This window comes from Schistocerca piceifrons, chromosome 3 (genome assembly GCF_021461385.2).
Source record: "Schistocerca piceifrons isolate TAMUIC-IGC-003096 chromosome 3, iqSchPice1.1, whole genome shotgun sequence".
NCBI lineage: Eukaryota > Metazoa > Arthropoda > Insecta > Orthoptera > Acrididae > Schistocerca > Schistocerca piceifrons.
This window is the reverse complement of record NC_060140.1, coordinates 658,473,604-658,496,260: the sequence shown is the minus strand read 5'-3', so window position 1 is coordinate 658,496,260 and position 22,657 is coordinate 658,473,604. Positions and strand designations below refer to the sequence as shown.

Sequence of the window (22,657 nt, the reverse complement as noted above, 5' to 3'; positions counted from 1 at the left end):
TGCTCTACCTCGCTTTCATCTAGTTCGTCCAGCCCGTTTACTTCGCAGGTCTTAGCTAAAGCAGACGTAGACAGACTGTATTACACAGATATCAAGAAGTCAGTGAGAAACGCCCATGGTGATGATTAAGAGAAATAGTAGAGTCAAAATCTATGGTGATTTCAAGACAACTAACGAGTTATCACTAATTGATCTGTATGGAATTCCGCACCCGGAAGAATTACTGCCAAAACGGGCTAGTGAACAGCTTATTTCTAAGAATCATATTGCCGACACATACTTACGTCTTCAGTAGGTATATTTTCGACACTGGATAAAAAAATACAGTTAAGATGGTGGTTTCAATGATTTAGGTGTTCTACAACCCCTCGCCCCCCCCCCCCCCCTGATCCCGCCTCATAACTAAAACACAATGAGATTTTATGCAACTGTGCGAAACTGTAAGAATAGTTCTTCTTTGTGATGTGCAACTCACTCGTCACAATGGCTTGAATGTCGATTATGTCGCCAAAGCGTTGAACCTTCATATGAATTTCTCCATTTTCTCATTTTGTAGTAGTTTCATATTGACACCAGTGATGATAGTTCCCAGAAAATGAGCAACTGTGTTTCGCACTGCTATCAAGTCGCACCTGACGTCCATGCGTCGTTGTTTGTGTTCTGGAATGAAGTTGTGCGGGACAGACTTTGCAAAACTGTTCTCTTCATTAGAAATTCTAGACAATGTTAGTTCAAGATGTCTCCGTAGTTACTGCGTTAAAGTTGCTTATACGCCAGAAATAAAATCAATTTCGGAATTTGTTGGAAGGAGAGTATACAATTTACGTCAGACGGACAGTTGTGACAGACCTTTGTTCTCGATACGACTTTGGCATTCATTGTTAGAATCTCTAATCTTTTGGTACGGGTAGTGCCACAGCTATATTCCAGTATTACTTAGAGCAGTTAATACAAGGTGTCCGCCGGCCGCTGTGACCGAGCGGTTCAACGCGCTTCAGTCCGGAACCGCGCTGCTGCTACGGTCGCAGGTTCATCCTGCCTCGGGCATGGATGTGTGTGATGTCCTTAGGTTAGTTATGTTTAAGTAGTTGTAAGTCTAGGGGACTCATGACCTCAGATGTTAAGTCCCATAGTGCTTAGAGCCTTTTGAACCATTTGAACAAGGTATTCGTAGCTGTGCGAACTACCTGCATGACAGTATCGCAATGGGGATTACATCGGAGCAACAAATTCAAGGCCTGTTTACGCTTTCACGGGGAAACTATTATCACTGTCGGCTCGACATGTGCAGATTTTTGAGCCAAGCGTTAAGTACCTAGATCACATTTTGAACCAGATCCGTCTTACGCTTATGTCAGAGCATGTATAAACTACAATTAAATTACGTGTGCCTAAAACTCTAAAAGAGCTTAAATCTTTTCTGTGCAGCATAAGCTAAACCAGGGCTGGGCACTGGAGCTGCCGACATGGTGGCTCGTGGCCACAGGGCAAGTCAGTCGCCGTGGCAGTGCGATGCGCGCGCACCTTGTTTACGGGAAGCGTCCGCAACGACTTAACTGTCTTGCTCGTAGCACGTGAAAAACACATATTATGCCGACAATTTAACGAAGCAGTTTTAGGTTGGGGGTGTTTTGAGCATTGGTTGCGTAAGATACCTGCAGATGTCGGGCCTGAACTAGCATGTTTACCACACTGCCAACTTCAGCAAACAATTGTACTGTAGCCGTTACCGAACGATTTGTGTGCTACGCTGTTTTGTGCTCCACTTCGTTCATTGATTTCTGAAGTGATTGAAGAGAATAATCTTGGTCCATGACGGGTTTGAGTACGACTCTCGCAACACGATATGGGATCGGTGATTCATAAGGTCATTACGTCAGTTCTGCTTTTGCAGGAGAAACCTATCACGTTGTACCCTACTTGGTAGGTTTCAAAAACCAATTGTAAATGCTGATTCTAGAGATATACTTCAGCCTGGTACTTATCGCTCCCACAGAGATCGAGAGGACAAGATTAGACTGCTTACAGTACGACGGAGGTGTTTTAACAATCATTCTTCTTAGTGCTCTATGAGCGAATGGAAAAATTCCTAATAACTGTTACGTTTGGAGGTACCCTCTGCCATGCACTTCAGTCATTCGCATAGTGTAGATGTAGATGTAGCACAAAAGAAGGAAGTAGGTTGCCAGCCCTGCGAGAGAGAGGCGAGGCTTTTGCACTGCTGCACTATTCTATTCCCGGGGGGTCAAACGTTCCAATTTTCTTACACTCGGGGCCGCCGGCCATGTTATAGGGTATATACTCCCTGCCTAATTCGGCTCATGGATTTATTCGACTCACTTCCGAAACATTATATTCATTTTTAATTTCATGCACACTAACAAACGAACATATGAAGTAATTAGTAAATAGCACATCCTATCTCTTAACTATTAACAAATTAAATTTACTTCTTAAAGAATTCTGTGCTGCTAGATACTGGCAATTTTTAGTTTCTTCTCCTACTATTGCACAATGAACAACTGCAGCCGGTATGGAACAATTAAAAATATTATTAGCATCTATGGACTCGTGTTCCAAGAAAATCATTGGCCAAAGATAATAATTTATTTAAACATACACAGACGTGTTATGTTCCCAACAAGACTATTACTTGCGAAAAGGAAAGCAACAATTTTTTACACAACTCAAATCTAATATACACTCCTGGAAATGGAAAAAAGAACACATTGACACCGGTGTATCAGACCCACCATACTTGCTCCGGACACTGCGAGAGGGCTGTACAAGCAATGATCACACGCACGGCACAGCGGACACACCAGGAACCGCGGTGTTGGCCGTCGAATGGCGCTAGCTGCGCAGCATTTGTGCACCGCCGCCGTCAGTGTCAGCCAGTTTGCCGTGGCATACGGAGCTCCATCGCAGTCTTTAACACTGGTAGCATGCCGCGACAGCGTGGACGTGAACCGTATATGCAGTTGACGGACTTTGAGCGAGGGCGTATAGTGGGCATGCGGGAGGCCGGGTGGACGTACCGCCGAATTGCTCAACACGTGGGGCATGAGGTCTCCACAGTACATCGATGTTGTCGCCAGTGGTCGGCGGAAGGTGCATGTGCCCGTCGACCTGGGACCGGACCGCAGCGACGCACGGATGCACGGCAAGACCGTAGGATCCTACGCAGTGCCGTAGGGGACCGCACCGCCACTTCCCAGCAAATTAGGGACACTGTTGCTCCTGGGGTATCGGCGAGGACCATTCGCAACCGTCTCCATGAAGCTGGGCTACGGTCCCGCACACCGTTAGGCCGTCTTCCGCTCACGCCCCAACATCGTGCAGCCCGCCTCCAGTGGTGTCGCGACAGGCGTGAATGGAGGGACGAATGGAGACGTGTCGTCTTCAGCGATGAGAGTCACTTCTGCCTTGGTGCCAATGATGGTCGTATGCGTGTTTGGCGCCGTGCAGGTGAGCGCCACAATCAGGACTGCATACGACCGAGGCACACAGGGCCAACACCCGGCATCATGGTGTGGGGAGCGATCTCCTACACTGGCCGTACACCACTGGTGATCGTCGAGGGGACACTGAATAGTGCACGGTACATCCAAACCGTCATCGAACCCATCGTTCTACCATTCCTAGACCGGCAAGGGAACTTGCTGTTCCAACAGGACAATGCACGTCCGCATGTATCCCGTGCCACCCAACGTGCTCTAGAAGGTGTAAGTCAACTACCCTGGCCAGCAAGATCTCCGGATCTGTGCCCCATTGAGCATGTTTGGGACTGGATGAAGCGTCGTCTCACGCGGTCTGCACGTCCAGCACGAACGCTGGTCCAACTGAGGCGCCAGGTGGAAATGGCATGGCAAGCCGTTCCACAGGACTACATCCAGCATCTCTACGATCGTCTCCATGGGAGAATAGCAGCCTGCATTGCTGCGAAAGGTGGATATACACTGTACTAGTGCCGACATTGTGCATGCTCTGTTGCCTGTGTCTATGTGCCTGTGGTTCTGTCAGTGTGATCATGTGATGTATCTGACCCCAGGAATGTGTCAATAAAGTTTCCCCATCCTGGGACAATGAATTCGCGGTGTTCTTATTTCAATTTCCAGGAGTGTATTTTTTGTTGGTATTTCGATGTTTTGAAGTAAGACTAATTGTCATGAAAGTGGCTACTCAAGGCAAGTCTATTCGAGTCAGGCCACTCCTAAGTTTTGATTTCGGTAATTTCACCATCGAAAACAAACTTTCACCCAAGTATTGCGGTTCCAAACAGGTATTTTAAACAACTGCGGGATCCTTTCACTAGGAAAATTTTTTACAGAAGATTTGAAAAATTTTCTGCAGTTCCAAATCTCTTCCTCATCGCACTATTACACTGAAATTCAGTGAACTCCAAGTGAATTTCAGGAGGGGTCTTCCCGATTTTCATTGCAAAAGGAGTTGCAAAAATACTAAAGTCAAATTTAAACTGATTTAAGTCACTGTATCTACCGTTAAAATTCTCTCTCAGAGGTTGTAGCACAGTACCAAATCCATCGAAATGATCGTTCAGTGTTTCCTTTTCCAGATTTTTTCACCTACAATTAGTCTAACTTTCTGAAAGTTGCTTTACCCGTAACAGTAATTCTCTCTTCAAAACCCCGAAGTACTTATGTGATTAGTTTGTATGCCCTGTAAAGTTGGGTTCGAGACATTCAGAGCTTGGTAAGGTCAGAAACGCAAGATCTAGTACGCCAGAGTGTCGTCAAATTCTTTTACTGGCTTTCCAGTTATACAAACATCAAAAAAAGTTTTGCATCACCCCGGTTCCCACAACTCCTGAAGATAGACGTTGACTGTGGATATTGTATCACAGACACAGTACCTTTGACTATTCAGAGATGTCACAAAACCCGCTGAAAGATGTAAACAACCATGCATGAGCAGCGCCTATTAGACGGAGGGAGTCCGACAGCCGATCAGTTCCAGTCATTTTACCAGGATGGAGGTAAAGGGCTAGTATTTTCTGTAGTTCAACCATGCCTATACGGTCAGTACCGGGATTCGATAGCATCCACATTGTTACTTTCGGCCAGGAAGGGCTTTCAACAAGGGAAGTGTCCAGGCATCTCGGAGTGAACCAAAGCGGTGTTTTTCGGACATGGAGGAGATACGGAGAGAAGGAACTGTCGATGACATGCCTCGCTCAGGGCGCCCACGGGCTACTACTGCAGTGGATGACCGCTACCTACGGATTATGCCTCGGAGGAACCCTGAAGGCAACGCCACCATGTTGAATAATGCTTTTCGTGCGGCCGCAGGACCTTGCGTTACAACTCAAACTGTGCGCAATAGGCTGCATGATGCGCAACTTCACTCCCGACGTCCATGGCGAGGTCCACCTTTGCAACCACGACACCATGCAGCGCGGTACAGATGGGACCAACAACATGCCGAATGGACCGCTCAGGACTGACATCACGTTCTCTTCACCGATCAGAGTCGCATATCCCTTCAACCAGACAATCGTCGGAGACGTCTTTGGAAGCAACGCAGTCAGGCCGAACGCCTTAGATACACTGTCCAGCGAGTGCAGCAGGGTGGAGGTTCCCTTCTGTTTTGGGGTGGCATTATGTTGGACCGTCGTACGTCGCTGGTGGTCATGGAAGGCGCCGTAATGGCTGTACGATAAGTGAAAGCCATCTTCCAACCAATAGTGCAACCATATCGGCAGCAGATTGGCGAGGCATTTGTCTTCATGGACGACAATTCGCGCCCCCATCGTGCATATCTTGTGAATGACTTCCTTCAGGGTAGATACATCGTTTGACTAGAGTGGCCAGCATGTTCTCCTGTCAGTTGTACCAGGAAAGATGTGAACTGTCGATGCCCCAAAATGTGCGATCTGATAGTATTAATTGGCTTTACAACTACATCTATGATACCGTTTATTTTGGCATATTTTTGATTAACACGATATAGGACACAATTTATTGGTGGTATTTCTGGCTATATACAAACATCTTTCAACTTTCTTTTCTTCAAAAGCAGGACTCTAGTTCTTGTGATCAGTCATTGCTGGAGTTCCAACCATTGTAATATATCAAAGTTTTCCTCAGCAAAGGTAGTTTTTGTAAATTTTATTTACTAAGGGACAAGATATATCGGCTGTAGTTGTGTCTTGATTGGGACCAAATCAAAGAGTTACTACACCGCAATGAACTCAACGTCCAGAGTCTCAAGAACACTGCAAGTTGAGCAACCTCAGTTACTTCAGTGGCTTAGTTCAAAGCCAAGAAGAAAAGAATAGGTCTTTATTCCTGCTTTGTAACTGTGGTTCCATGTAGTTGACATATTTCAATACGTATACGAAACTTTCTTTTTGAGTAAGGAACTGCTTCAAAACAATAAATTTTCGCTATACATAAAATTCTTGTCGCAGTCAAAAGCATTCTTTCCCAAATTCTCAACCACTGAGGAGACGCAGTGTTTTCACTGTTTTAAGAACTATGTGACAGCTCAGTTTCTTAACAGCATTATTAGGCACCACATAATTCTCTTCCTGTAAACAGATTATCAAGAGGACGTAAGATCGAAGACAAAACTACATAGTGCATTATCAGTAATTCTAATAACTTCAAAAAATAACATATTTACCTATATGAATACTTCCTTCTTTCTCTCTTTTATGTCTTATATCGAGAAATTTGGCTCTCCTTTCTTCAATATCCGAATTAATAACGAATTTGTTAGTTTTATATTACAAAACAAACAATGAAGCAGCTTTGTGTATAAGCAAATATAATCTTCTTCTCATTGTAGGATGAAGCACAAGCAGTAATTAGATTTTCGTTTTGAGGATTTTAACTCCTCCTTGGCCATTTTACTCTTAGTAGCTCCGGCTTATTACCACAAACGAAAACAACATAAGACAACGCTAAAGATGGCTTCAGATCAGGTGGTCGTGTTGCCAACCATGTGTCTTCCTGAAAGGAGCGGGACCACAGGTGTTGGCAGGTAGAGCGGAAACTCTTATTATTCTCAGATCGAAAAGGATGTGCTAGCAATAAACTGTCGTATGAAAAATTTAATTTATTCCTGTGTGGTATGAATTCCATTTTGTAGTAGACCACAAGTCACTGATCTCACTACGTGATCCCATAACAAACTTCCAGAAAAATCGATGTAACGATCACTGTGGTGAACACAATCTTAGCAGTTCTAACCATGACATTTCGTGTCACCACTAAAAATGCAAACTGACTTCAATATGCATGAGGCTTCTTGTTTTTCCTGGACACCGCTGTGCAATGGACCATGGACGAATTTCTCCTAACTACTCATAAAGCAGCCAAGATTACGGGACGAAAGTCGATACTTCGATAGATACTATTGGCCGTACAGCAGGTGTGGGTGAGCCACTTGCCCTGGGAGGTATGACGTATTATGGGAACGCTGATTTAGCGAATTGTGAGGTACATACTAATTTTAATTCTGATGTGCCAACGAATTGCTCATTTCATGTTTTGAGTATCTAGAAATCAATGCAAAGGTTTTGTATGTAGCTGGCAAAAGATGTTGGTAACAACCTTTTATAAGATCTGACGATGGTAACTTTGTTTTACCGAAACTGATCATCTACAATAAAGTTTCTTTTTTTTTATAGCGATCTCGGCTAAAAAGTTGTTCTTCTCCTAAGTAAACACTGTTCTCATTCTGTCACTGATTTTTCGCCACAAAAGGAGCTCTACTACTCGCTCCCAAAAAGATATAATTCCAGGTCATCATCCTGCCCATACTCCATCTCTGCATACTACATGGCTGCATGGATTGCACTGGGAAATGTATTAACTCTTAGCCAAACTATTATGTTTACTCGATCCGAGTAGATAAGTAGATAGAACACACGCAAAAATTTTTCTCTTGGATACTGGAAGATCACCAATAGGAGTGAGTGCATGTGGATTTCGTTGGACTATTTCAGGGAACGACGTGTCTGCTGGTAGTTAACGCGCTCCCGAAATTCTCTTAAGCAACAACAGGAAACGCAACAAAATGTGCTCTTGCGACTATTTTTGCAACTGAAGGCACTCCTACAAACTATAACAAACACTGGTCCACAGGTCACCTCACCTGCGTTTCAGATATTCTGACAGTACAAAAGGACTCAACGTCTGAAAACTGCTGTCTTTCAACCAGGGTGCAACTCGGAGGTGGAGCGGTTGGTGAGGTCTTTCAAGACGCAGATAAGGAAAGCAAACGATGAGGTCATCATCTCACGAAGCTCTGACAAGTTTCTTTGCCTTATAAAGAACCAACCCTGTCATTGTTCACAGTACAGCGGAGATACTACATGAGCATAGATCTCATGCGCTCTTTGATCTTCTGCGCCCATTTTCGCGAGCCAACATTCTGTCTTCGAACTCACACTACCACGAGGGCTACTATGTCTGGTCACGCACCTAGCTGAACCCAAGCCAGGGTGAACGCACACACCTCTACCTTCCCTGACAGCCATGGTAGAGCCCAGGGAAGTACTGCCACCATGTGCCGACTGAAGATATGAGAGATTTAGTACTGTAAGATATCAACCCCGAAGTTGGATACGGGAAGAACCAGCTGACGTAGAGCTGCAGTACTCCATCGGCAAGATAACGGAATCGCTAGCATGTGACGCGGCCATGCTACATGCTTCCAGCGTGCTTTAAATCCCGCGACCACAAGCCACTTGTTGTTGCTGTTGCCATTCGAAGCTGTTTGCCTCAAACCACGCTTCTGTCATTAATGAAATAACCCTGTTCGCTGACGGATTTTTCAGGCAGAGTATTTCAGATTTGTGTTTACGGCTCTAGATGACTATCGCTATTCGAATGGTTTTCGCTTGACAAAAGAGTTAGCTTTGTGAATCCGTTTACATGAATTTACAACGTTAACAGATTTTCGTATTTTGGTATGACTGCTTGATTAAAAGAAGAGTGTGGTCTCCTCTGAAAACTCTAAATTCCATGGTTAGTAAGCTACGCCATAAGGCTCCTATAAATGGAATGCTCGTGTTAAAACATGCAGTGTGACCACTCTACCAGGCCGAACTTCCCTGGATGGAGCCTCCCTGTCAACAATGTCACACGCTCACTTCATTTTTCATTTGCAGAAGAGGTATTTGTTCTACAAGTATAGACCCATTGTTATTACTCATAGTGCAAGATACATTGATAGATTATGACGGGAAAATCAAGTGACTGATTTTGTACAAGGGTCACTCCAAAAGAAATGCACACTACTTTTTTTAAAATCCATCTTTTATTCTACATGTTTGAAAGTCTTACAGTTTGTAGATACATCCTTTAGGAACAATATTTTCATTTCTCCACATAATTTCCATCCCTCTCAACCGCCTTACGCCATCTTGGAACCAGTGCCTGTATACCCGCATGGTAAAATTCTGGACCAACCTGTTGGAGCCACTGTTTGGCACAAGAGATGATAGTCACATGGAACCAGGTCAGGACTGTAAGGCGGGTGTTTCAGTGTTGTCCATCCGAGTTTTGTGATCGCTTCCACGGTTTCTTGACTGACATGCGGCCGTGCATTGTCGTGCAACAGCAAAACATCCTGCTTTTGCCGATGTGGTCGAACACGACTCAGTCGAGCTTGAAGTTTCTTCAGTGTCGTCACATATGCATCAGAATGTATGGTGGTTCCACTTGGCATGATGCCCACAAGCAAGAGTCCTTCGGAATCGAAAAACACCGTAGCCATAACTTTTCCAGCAGAAGGTGTGGCTTTGAATTTTTTTTTCTTGGGTGAATTTGCATATGCCACTCCATTGATGGCCTCTTCGTCTCTGGTGAAAAATGATGGAGCCATGTTTCGTCACCTGTCACAATTCTTCCAAGAAATTCATCACCACCATTTTCGTAATGTTCCAAAAGTTCGCTGTATACCGTTTTTCTTGTTTCTTTGTGAGCCACTGTCAACATCCTGGGAACCCACCTGGCACAAACCTTTTTTAACGCCAACACTTTCAGTATTCTGCAAACACTTCCTTCCCCTATTCCAACATAGCGTGTCAGTTCGTTCACTGTGATGTGTCTGTCAGCAGTCACCAATTCGTTAACTCTCTGCACATTGTCTGGAATGTGTGCAGTACGAGGCCTGCTGCTGCGAGGACAATTCTCAATATTGCTGTGCCCGCTTTCATCATGTAACCTGCTTGCCCACCGACTAACTGTACCGCGATCGACAGCAGCATCTCCATACACCTTTTTGAACCTCTTGTTGATGTTTCCCACTGTCTCGTTTTCACAGCACAGGAATTCTATGACAGCACGTTGCTTCTGACGAACGTCAAGTGTAGCAGCCATCTTGAAGACATGCTGTGACGGCGCCACTCACGGGAACAGGTTGAACTAAGTTTGAAAACAAACGAGAAGGATGTATCTACACACTGTAAAACTTTCACACATGCAGAATGAAAACTGTATTTTTACAAATATAGTGTGCATTTCTTTAGGAGTGACCCTGATATTATGATCTCTTACATAATTTATAGTGATAAACTTTTATTGCGAATCAGTCAACTGAACTGGAAAGAAGATATTGAACTGGAAAGAAGATAAGGATATCTGCTCAGACGAATATAGGGTAATGCCAACGTCAGCAGAAAATTATGCAACTGGATTAGGATTCGTCTTAAATAACAGTGAAAGTGAGTTAGTGTGTGTGTGAAATCTTATGGGACTTAACTGCTAAGGTCATAAGTCCCTAAGCTTATATACTACTTAACCTAAATTATCCTAAGGACAAACACACACGCCCATTCCCGAGGGAGGACTCTAACGTCCGCCGGGAGAGTGAGTTACTGTGAACAGTTAAGTGTTAGGATTATTCTCATCACAGCAAACAAACGCCTGTAACAACAAATCAGGTAGACGTGTCAACATCACAAACAACATGTGAAGCGAAAAGGGAAAGAATGTGAGGGAATTCAACGCGTAATTTTGTATATAAACGGAGACGAAAATCTGATAATCATAAGCGACTGTAGCGCTGTAGTGATGGTATTAGTAGAAGACAGAATTAAGGGACAATGTGGGCACGGTAGCAAGACTGAGAAAGGAGAACGACTAATTAAGTTCGGCAATAAATTTTCGCTGGTAATAGTGAATACACTGTTCAAAAATCAGAAGAGGGGGTAAATATGCTTGAAAATGACCTGAAGACATCGGAAAATTCGAGCTGGGTGACGTCCTGATCAGTCCGCCCAGATAGCTGAGAGGTCAGCGCGGCGGTCTATCACGCCAAGGGGTCCGGGTTCGATTCCCTGCTGGGTCGGAGATTTTCTCTGCTCAGAAGAAGAAGGATTAAGAAAAGGCAAACCTACGTTTCTAGCCTTTGTAGACTTATAGAAAGCTTTTGACAACGTTAACTGGAATACTCTCTTTCAAATTCTGAAGGTGGCAGGTGTAAAATACAAGGAGCGAAAGGCTATTTACAATTTGTACAGGAACAAGATGGCAGTTATAAGAGTCGAGGGGCATGAAAGGGAAGCAGTGGTTGGGAAAGGAGTGAGACAGGGTTGTAGCCTCTCCCCGATGTTATTCAATCTGTATATTGAGCAAGCAGTAAAGGAAACAAAAGAAAAATTCGGAGTAGGTATTAAAATTCATGGAGAAGAAGTAAAAACTTTGAGGTTCGCCGATGACATTGTAATTCTGTCAGAGACAGCAAAGGACTTGGAAGAGCAGTTGAACGGAATGGACAGTGTTTTGAAAGGAGGATATAAGATGAACATCAACAAAAGCAAAACGAGGATAATGGAATGTAGTCAAATTAAATCGGGTGATGCTGAGAGGATTAGATTAGGAAATGAGACACTTAAAGTAGTAAAGGAGTTTTGCTATTTAGGGAGTAAAATAACTGATGATGGTCGAAGTAGAGAGGATATAAAATGTAGACTGGCAATGGCAAGGAAATCGATTCTGAAGAAGAGAAAGTATTTGTATGGAGTGTAGCCATGAATGGAAGTGAAACATGGACGATAACCAGTTTGGACAAGAAGAGAATAGAAGCTTTCGAAATGTGGTGCTACAGAAGAATGCTGAAGATAAGGTGGGTTGATCACGTAACTAATGAGGAGGTATTGAATAGGATTGGGGAGAAGAGAAGTATGTGGCACAACATGACTAGAAGAAGGGATCGGTTGGTAGGGCATGTTTTGAGGCATCAAGGGATCACAAATTTAGCATTGGAGGGCAGCGTGGAGGGTAAAAATCGTAGAGGGAGACCAATAGATCAATACACCAAGCAGATTCAGAAGGATGTAGGTTACAGTAGGTACCGGGAGATGAAGAAGCTTGCACAGGATAGAGTATCATGGAGAGCTGCATCAAACCAGTCTCAGGACTGAAGACCACAACAACAACAACAACAACAGGGATTGGGTGTTGTGTTGTCCTCATTATCATTTCATCATCAACAGTGGAAGGTAACGGGAAACCACCACTGGAATCATTTCCATAGACGCTAATCTGGTGGACCTTTTGTGACGAAGCTTCCCCCATGACAAGACCTGCCGTAAGGCAGAACACAAAGTTTTAAATTTATGTCATGGTCAGATAAATCTTCCCAGATATCGGATTGTAGGCGTATCCAGGAGTGGATATACACTCGTATCACAGTTTACAAGTGAAGAGTAGCGGCAAGTTTAAAGGAATAGTCCAGAAGAAGGTGGAAGGAAAGGGAGTACTGAAGTACCGTGAAATTACGAGGTGACGTTTGAAGTTCTCTAAGGCTGTAGACACTACAATTATGCGTATCACAGTATGAAGAACAAATGAAGAGGAATGGACGTAGGGAGATCTCTCTCTCTCTCTCTCTCTCTCTCGCTCTCTCTCTCTCCCACACACACACACACACACACACACACACACACACACACACACACAGAGGGAGAGAGAGAAAGAGAGAGAGAGAGAGAGAGAGAGAGAGAGAGAGAGAGAGAGACAGAGATACAAAGAATGTCACTATGAAGAGACATAGGGTAAGGAAAGAAATACTTCAAGCGATCGACGAAAGAAGGAAATTACAGAAACATTCGGGAAAAGGACAAGAAACCCGGTGTAACATAAGAAATAATTCAGTTTATTGACGAAAAAAGGAAATTTCAAAAATGTTCAGGAATACAGCAATGTAAATCACTCAGGAATGAAACCAAGGGAAATGCCTGCAGGAAAAATGCGAAGAAATCTAAAAACTCGTCAGAAGGACTGTTGCAGCGAGTAGAAAAGTCAACACAACCTTCGGTGAAACTAGAAACAAGCCCTTTATGAGGGAGACGACATGTCTGATGACGTGGTAGAAGACGAGCTGGAAGTCTGTGTGGAAGACACAGAGAATCCAGTATTAAAGCCTGAGTTTAACCCTAGAGATACCAACACATTTCCCATAATATATATAACTATGACCACCCTACAGAAAGTGAAAAAAATATCGTTAATTGTTGTTACTCAAGTTAACAACATACTTTTTAAACAGGTACTGATGTATGAGTAGGGTCCAAAACCCGTAATACTTTTAGTACGCTGTTAGCAAAACAAATTCACCGTCGCCGGCCGGTGTGGCCGACCGGTTCTAGGCGCTACAGTCTCGAACCGAGCGACCGCTGCCTCGGGCATGGATGTGTGTGATGTCCTTAGGTTAGTTAGGTTTAAGTAGTTCTAAGTTCTAGGGGACTGATGACCTCAGACGTTAAGTCCCATAGTGCTCAGAACCATTTTTGAACCAATTCACTGTCAATAAAGCCAAGTACCAAGGTGTGAAGAGTGGGGGGGGGGGGGGGTGCTGAACATTTGATAAACAATTCCTTATGTCTATTTTTTAAATATTTTTGAAAAAATATTTTTATGCGTACTCCGGGCCTTACGCATTCAGAACCACCACATTTATTATTCTTATGTTTTTAACTAACTGCCCATTTTTATATTGGCCACCTAGTATGGTATTAGATTAAATATAGACATAAGGAATTGTTTATCAAATGTACAGCACATCTCACTCTTCACACCTTGTACACTTCATCCGGCCTCTGGCGATTCTCGCGACACTGCGTGAGCGCTTTCCGGGTTTCGGCCAGTCAGTCAAGCCGTGTCCGCTGTCGCGCGGCTCCTCTCAACTTGGACGGTATGTTCTGATATGTTTACATGGCCCTAATTCCGCTGTTTGTTTGTGCTAATCTTGAGCTCTTCGTCGCTCGTGCTTAGGGGAGTTTTATCAGCGTAGTATTTCATAGGTCATTCCGTTCCCATCATTTAAAAATTTTGTGAGAAAGATTTTCAAATTTTAACTACCGCTTTCACCAGATGTCGGTATATTGGACGTGAATGGTGGGGAGTGGCTGCAAGACAATGTACAACGCTACTATCTTATAAATAGCGTATGTGAGTACTTTACAATGAAATGAACACCCTTAGCTGCTTACAGGCTTTGACATACGTCAACGGGGGCATATGAAAATGTGTGCCCCGACCGGGACTCGAACCCGGGATCTCCTGCTTACGTGGCAGACGCTCTATCCATTTGAGCCACAGAGGACATAGAGGATAGCGCGACTGCAGGGATTTATCTCTGGCACGCCTCCCGCGAAACCCACATTCTCAACATGTAGTGCGGGGCAATATGTTGAGAATGTGGGTTTCGCGGGAGGCGTGCCAGAGATAAATCCCTGCAGTCGCGCTATCCTCTCTGTCCTCTGTGTCCTCGGTGGCTCAGATGGATAGAGCATCTGCCATGTAAGCAGGAGATCCCGGGTTCGAGTCCCGGTCGGGGCACACATTTTCATCTGTCCCTGTTGACGTATGTCAACGCCTGTAAGCAGCTAAGTGTGTTGATTTCATTGTAATTTCATTCTAACGAGCTCCATGGTCACCGATGGTATCTGTTCTTTCGGGAAGAACCATCTTAGTATATATATGTGAGTACTTTCTTGTCTCATTGAAAAAACTTGCTATTTGAAAGTTTAATTTACACCTCAAAATTGGGGGATCTAATAGTTTACATGAGCTCTTTTATATTATTTTTTGTACAGTTTGCCTGATGATGCACCGATAAGTGGTGCGAAACCGGTCCCAGATTTAATAAAAAATCATTAACACATCCAGTGTGGAATTTTCTTTGAAAAAATGTCGAAGTTTGGCTGTGATTGCCCGCCCTGCAAAACAACAAATCACATGGAAGTTCCACTAAAAGGGAAGACCACAGCAGAATATAAATTTTTCTCTGTGCACGTACACTGAACACACAATATTCATTGCTCATTTAGTTATCTCTCATAAATTTACAAATTATTTTAGACAGAAGCTGTCGTATGTATCTCCACTAATAGTAAACAAATATCAGTCATTGTTGCGGGAAATGATCTGAAATAGAAAATTTTTGAGAGTGTAAATCTGGAACATCATGACTTTAGGAAAACCAGAAACGAAGGGAACTGAAACGTTTGAGATGTGATATCACCGAAGGATACTGAAAATTAACATAAGAAATGAAGAAGCCTTCTGCAGAATCGGTGAGGGTAGGATATGTGAAACACACTGACTACACGGAGGGACAGGTTAGTTTTCTTCAATTTCAGAAATGAATCTTCGACATCAGCTGCAGTTACATTTATTTTTTGCTACTGGCCGGTTTCGTGTATTACACTATTTTCAAGCGGTAGCTGACAGACATGAAGAGCAGCCACCAAGCTGTCCAGCCACCAGCATAGAGGGCAAACGAAACTTACGACAAATAGTCATGCTTGCAGTTGGCATAAAATATTCGAAAGTAGTAGCAAGTACAAGAACACTTCCAAATGCAAGTGATTTTTCAGAATGTTGCAATATTTGAGCTGCCACTTCCCGCCTTTGTAGCGCAGTTTCTGTGTAGTCACGAGCGAGAACAACACCTCAACGTGCACTCACTTGCTCATATTATTACTGGTTAGACGACTGCCGGTGATACGATTATTTTATTGCAGCTGACTCACCCTAGGCACTGTTCTCATTTTTGCTACGACCTTTAAACTTCCTTTATACCAACTGTACTCAAAATTGCCAGAATTATCTATCCTGCTGCAGGTATGCCTTAACGATCCGTCATCTCTACTATATATCCTTTACATTGCTGGCATGCCTGATCATCTCCTCCAGTATTCCGATTGCAAAGATTTGCTAGCCCTGTACCCTACCCTTTAGAAATCAAAAAGGTCTCTCCAGATCCAACCTGATCAGTTCATATTCTACTGGTACCAGCTGGTCTTCACGATTAATACTTGCAAAACCTAGGCAATAATTATAGGACGAACTATCCACAGTTTCTGCCTCCACTACTTTTACCTTACCATTTAAAATCGTCCTAGCCAACTAACCAACGCACTAAAATGTCTCAGAATAACTCTTCACCATACACAAACATGGAAAACTCACCTACAAACCTTCCAACAGTAAGTCCACAATAGACTAAAACTACTAGATAGCTGGGCGTGGGGGTTACATCCCTCCACATCCTTCCATTATAAAATCTTGAACCAACTTATCCCTTCCCACGCAAATGTCACCTGTATATCTGCCCCACCAACGTTATATCAATCCTTCAAAATCCTTGAAAGTCATGTTTATCCTCCCCCACAAGTCCTTTACCAAATCATCACTTTCCACAACTCCTTGCCCACATTAATCGTCTCCGTATATCCTATACTTCGAGTAAACTCTGCTCCAAGAATCTTATTGTTCCTCCTCCCCCCCCCCCTCCTCCCAATTAACAATCCTGGAGTCCTGCCGTGCCTTTTCCATCACATCCCATCCATTCTGCACTTACATTCTCTATGTCTCTCTGCGTTCAATCTGAACAGACTGTCACACTCTGGCAACAAAATCCTCCCTCACATCTAGCCCTCCTGTGAGATTTAACGCCCTCCTCCATATCCATTTCCTATTTCAGGACTTCACTCTCTTATCATCCCCCCCCCCTCCCCTTTATTTCTCATTCTTGATGATGGCCTGGCCCCAGCCCTGAGAGTCTGCTCCTCGAGTCCCAAGTTTCCCTACCAACCATCCTATTGTCAAACAGTCCTTGTGTGTACTGCCGGTCTACAGTGTCCAAAGAGCAGCATATTTCGGAGATCAGACGTTTTAGGTGCGACGACGAACTGAGCTGTTGTGCCCATTGGACACTACGAAACGGCAGTATACCTGTGGCTCGTTATATCAACAAATACGCCTTGAGGAACGGAAGAATCCCAGCCATCCTATTACATTATACCTGTACCCACAACCCATCGCACGTGATGCACATATCTCCATAAAAATTTAACCCCACCAAAGTACAAGTTCTCGTTCCCTCTCCTCATTGCTCCCCTCCCAGCAAGGAGTAGTGAACTAAAATATAATGCAGGCCACAGATTACTTTCAATTTTCTCGCAATTAATCATCAGCTTCGTATGTCATATTTTCTTGTCCTAGTCGATGGAATATGGAATATTCGTAGTTTATATAAGACAGGCGCCGTAATCAGTCTAGTCAAGGAGATCAAAAGATATAAGATGGATCTTGCCGCTTTGCAGGAAGTCCGTTGGGAGGGTACTCGTACCCTAGATATCGAGAAGTACACAATCTTTTATGGAGGCTTTGAGACAGGACACAAACTGAGTATGGTATTTTGTGTCAGTAAGGCTCTAGCTGCTGATGTATCTGGGTTTTAGGCTGTGAGCCCTAGAATAGCAGTTCTAACAATAGACGTAGATAGATGTAAAATATCGTTTGTGAATTGCCATACACCCACAGAAGAAAGTACATCCCATGTGAAGGATGAATTCTACGCGGAACTGGAAGTAGTCGTAGATGGCACCCCAAATAATAATTGTCAAGTCCTACTGGGAGGCGTGAATGCTAAAGTTGGAAGAGAGAACGTATTCCAGTCAACAACCGGAAGACATAGTTTTCATGAACTTAGCAATGACAATGGCATCAGATTCATAACCTTTGAAACGCAAATTTCCAAAGGAACAATATACTAAAGGAACTTGTGTATCGCCAGATGGTAAAACAGATAATCAGATAGACCACATTGCAATAGATATCAAAGTAAAGAACTAGATGGGGGATGTAAAGACAGCAAGGGGTGCAGAGTGTGAGAGTGATCATTTCCTCGTAAACAGCTGGCTAAAAGTGCAACCCAAAGTCAAAGTCAGAAACAACCTTACAAAAGTTGTACACTACCATATCGATGCGCTGAAAGATAACACAAAGAAAGAAGAGTTTCAGCTCCAGCTCAGCAACTGCTTTGAAAATCTGCAGGAAGAGGTTTCACAAGAGAACCCAGATGAAATGTGTAAAGAAGGCAAGGGTGCTGTAAATGAGGTGGCTAATGTAGTCATCAAGAAGCGGATCAGAGCCAAAAAGATTTGGTTTGGGAATGAATGCATTAAGAGCCAACCGGTGTGGCCGAGCGGTTCTAGGCGCTTCAGTCCGGAACCACGCTGCTGCTGCAGGTTCAAATCCTGCCTCGGGCATGGATGTGTGTGATGCTCTTGGGTTATTTAGGTTTAAGTAGTTCTAACTCTAAGGGACTGATGACCTCGGATGTTAAGTCCCACAGTGCTCAGAGCCATTTTTTTGAATGAAAGCCAAAAGAAGAGAAACCAAGGAGAGCCGGTTACAACGGGCTGATTTTGCACAAGGGAAAGCATAGTTCAAAGAAGTTCGGAGAACGACTCAAGCAACCCTGAGAAGAGGAAAGAGAATGTACGTTAAAGGACTGATAGATGAGTCTCAACAAGATTACTTGGGGAAAGAGGAGCGAAAGATGTACCAGAAAGTAAAATTCCTCAAGAAGGGATATCAAAGCCGCCAAAAATTCATTAAGGACAATAATGGGAGCATACTCGCCATTTATCTTGACATTTCTGGAAGGTGGAAACAGTAGTTCAGGAAACTCCTCAACTGTGATGAATCTAAAGATCTGTTTGAATTTCAATTTCCTGGCATTGCTGATTAAGACTATCCTCCACCCACACTGGAGTAAATAAAGAATCGGATAAGGAAGCTAAAGAAGAACAAAAACCCAAGAGAAGATGGAATCCAGGCAGAAATTATTCAAGCTGGAGGAGAGGGACTCCAAAAGAAAATTCACCAATTAATCAAGGGGATCTGGAATTTGGAGGATATCCCAGAAGATTGGAAGACAGCTGTCATATGCACTATACACAGGAAAGGTAACAAAATGAACTGTACTAACCGCAGAGGAATCGCCCTACTGAATGTTTGCTACAAGATCTTGTCCAACTGTATACTGGATAGAGTATAGTCATTTGCAGAAGAGGTGATTGGTGAATATAAGAGGGGATTCAGAAAGAGCCATTCAACTGTCGACAACATCTTTGTGTTGCGACAGCTCACCGAAAACTTGTGGGACTATGGCGAAGAACTTCAAGTGCTCTTCATAGATTTTAGGAAAGCGTATGACTGCGTCCACTTGGAGAGCTTGAGGAACTGCCTAACGGAGTTTGGAAAACGTTAGAAACTCGTCAGCCTAGTTGGAATCTGTCTCACTGATTCAAAAGGCAAAGTGAAGCTCGGGAACCAACTCACGGATAGCTTTAACATAAACACAGGGTTGAGACAAGGAAATGGTGTGTCACCGGTATTGTTCAACCTGACACTTGAAAAGATAATGAGAGAAGTCTCTTGTAAAAGCTTCGAGTGTATAGAGGTAGAGGGTGAGAAAATCACACATCTCGAGTTTGCTGATGACGTGGCCCTGTTGTCCAGATCTAAGGAGGAACTTATGCGAATGAGTGAAAGCGTGGAGGCGCAAGCAAGCAAAACTGGACTCCTTGTGAATGAATCAAAGACGGAATATCTGGTGATGAGCAGGACCCATGCTTATTCAAGAGACCCACTCGAGCCTTTGATAGTCGGAAACCGATCCTACAAAAGGGTTCGTGAATTTAAATATCTGGAGGTAATATTTACAGAAGACGCAGCATATGAAGCAGAAATCAAAGCGAGGATCCAAGCCGCCAAGCGATCATACTTTGGTATCAGTCAAATTCTTGCATCGCGTGGTCTCTCCAGAAATTGCAAACTACAGCTGTATAAAACAATGACTCAACCCATAGTACTGTATGGTTGTGAAACTTGGAGAGTCCGGAAAAAAGACTTCAACAATCTTCTTGCTTTTGAGCGGAAAGTCTTAAGGAAGATCTTTGTTCCGGTACAATATGAGATCACTGGAGGATGGAGTCTCAGACATAATTGTGAACTAGACGAGATGTACAATAGACCAAACATTGTAGGACTGATGAGAACCATGCGCCTTGTATGGGCAGGACATGTAACTCGGATGGGTAAATGCCGATGGCCTTTGAAAGCTATGGATTTTACCCCGGTGTGGAAGACGCCCTCTAGGAAGACCAAAGAAGAGATGGAGGGATGGAATCCATGAGTACATGCTACAGACTGGAATAGAGAATGACTGGCGCCAGGAGGCAAAACACAGAACCCAGTGGCGGAGGAACCTTCTGGCAGCGCACTGTCCTCTGGGCCTGAACGCGTAAAGTAAAGTAATTAAGTAGATATTTTCTGTGTGTAATTTTAAATGATTCTTTACAAACGAATGGAAAAACTGGTAGAAGCCGACCTCGGGGAAGATCAGTTTGGATTCCGTAGAAATGTTGGAACACGTGAGGCAATACTGACCCTACGACTTATCTTAGAAGAAAGATTAAGGAAAGGCAAACCTACGTTTCTAGCATTTGTAGACTTAGAGAAAGCTTTTGAAAATGTTGACTGGAATACTCTCTTTCAAATTCTGAAGGTTGCAGGGGTAAATTACAGGGAGCGAAAGGCTATTTGCAATTTGTATAGAAAACAGATGGCAGTTAGAAGGATCGAGGAACATGAAAGGGAAGCAGTGGTTGGGAAGGGAGTGGGACAGGGTTGTAGCCTCTCCCCGATGCTATTCAATCTGTATATTGAGCAAGCAGTAAAGGAAACAAAAGAAAAGTTCTGAGTAGGCATTAAAATCCATGGAGAAGAAATAAAAACTTTAAAGTTCGCCGATGACATTGTAATTCTGTCAGAAACAGCAAAGGACCCGGGAGAGCAGCTGAACGGAATGGACAGTGTCTTGAAAGGAGGGTATAAGATGAACATCAACAAAAGCAAAACGAGGATAATGGAATGTAGTCGAGTTAACTCGGGTGATGCTGAGGGAATTAGATTAGGAAATGAGACACTTAAAGTAGTGAAGGAGTTTTGCTATTTGGGGAGCAAAATAACTGATGATGGTCGAAGTAGAGAGGATATAAAATGTAGACTGGCAATGGCAAGGAAACCGTTTCTGAAGAAGAGAAATTTGTTAACATCGAGTATTGATTTAATTGTCAGGAAGTCGTTTCTGAAAGTATTTTATGGAGTGTAGCCATGTATGGAAGTGAAACATGGACGATAAATAGTTTAGACAAGAAGAGAATAGAAGCTTTCGAGATGTAGTGCTACAGAAGAATGCTGAAGATTAGATGGGTAGATCACATAACTAATGAGGAGGTATTGAACAGAATTGGGGAGAAGAGGAGTTTGTGGCACAACTTGACTAGAAGAAGGGATCGGTTGGTAGGACATCTTCTGAGGCATCGAGGGATCACCAATTTAGTTCAAATGGCTCTGAGCACTATAAAACTTAACAGCTGTGGTCATAAGTCCCCTAGAACTTAGAACTACTTAAACCTAACTAACCTAAGGACATCACACACATCCATGCCCGAGGCAGGATTCGAACCTGCGACCGTAGCGGTCGTGCGGTTCCAGACTGTAGCGCCTTTAACCGCTCGGCCACTCCGGCCGACACCAATTTAGTACTGGAGGGCAGCGTGGAGCGTAAAAATCGTAGAGGGAGACCAAGAAATGAATACACTAAGCAGATTCAGAAGGATGTAGGCTGCAGTAGGTACTGGGAGATGAAGAAGCTTGCACAGGATAGAGTAGCATGGAGAGCTGCATCAAACCAGTCTCAGGACTGAAGACCACAACAACAACAATTTTAAATGCCACCAATAAAAAGAATCTTTTAAAAACATTTTCGTGTATAATATATCCATTTAAAATTTTGATTTCAATATCTTTATTTCTTACATTCTTTTGGCTGAAGAGAAGAATATTGTTCTGTTGCCAGGCAACCCTCGTTCCACTGGGACAAGGTAATGAAATAAGACTAATGGAATATTAGTAATTACCTGTAATATGTTTTACGTTTGCCCGTCGTGCCTGGACAGCTTTGCGTCTTGTTTTCTTTCATGTCAACTACCACTTGAAAATGGCGTAACAGTCGAAATGAGCCAGTACTGGGCACTAAACTATAAATGCAGCTGATTGCGAAAATTTTGTCATTTGTCATAGCAGATAGGTGATAAAATACGAGAGACCGTAGAGCGCAAAACAAGTGACAATCTGAGATGAAAATTTTGCATACGAGAGGAAGTCGTGGTTGGCCGCAGTCAAACCCGTCATGATACTGATGACCATGTTGTTGTTGTTGTGGTCTTCAGTCCTGAGACTGGTTTGATGCAGCTCTCCATGCTACTCTATCCTGTGCAAGCTTCTTCATCTCCCGGTACCTACTGCAACCTACATCC

At 43.5% G+C, this 22,657-nt stretch overlaps 1 protein-coding gene and 1 non-coding gene across 2 annotated transcripts in view; one reads left to right on the top strand and one right to left on the bottom strand.

Annotated features, from left to right (window-relative positions):
• Positions 1 to 22,657, bottom strand: part of LOC124788944 — a gene marked incomplete at its 5' end in the record, with an annotated part of 135,949 nt that overhangs the window by 42,798 nt on the left and 70,494 nt on the right. The gene's annotated exons all lie outside the window — the stretch shown is intronic.
• On the top strand, positions 14,743 to 14,816 carry Trnat-ugu. The gene has a single exon. It is a non-coding gene; the product is annotated as a tRNA-Thr (tRNA).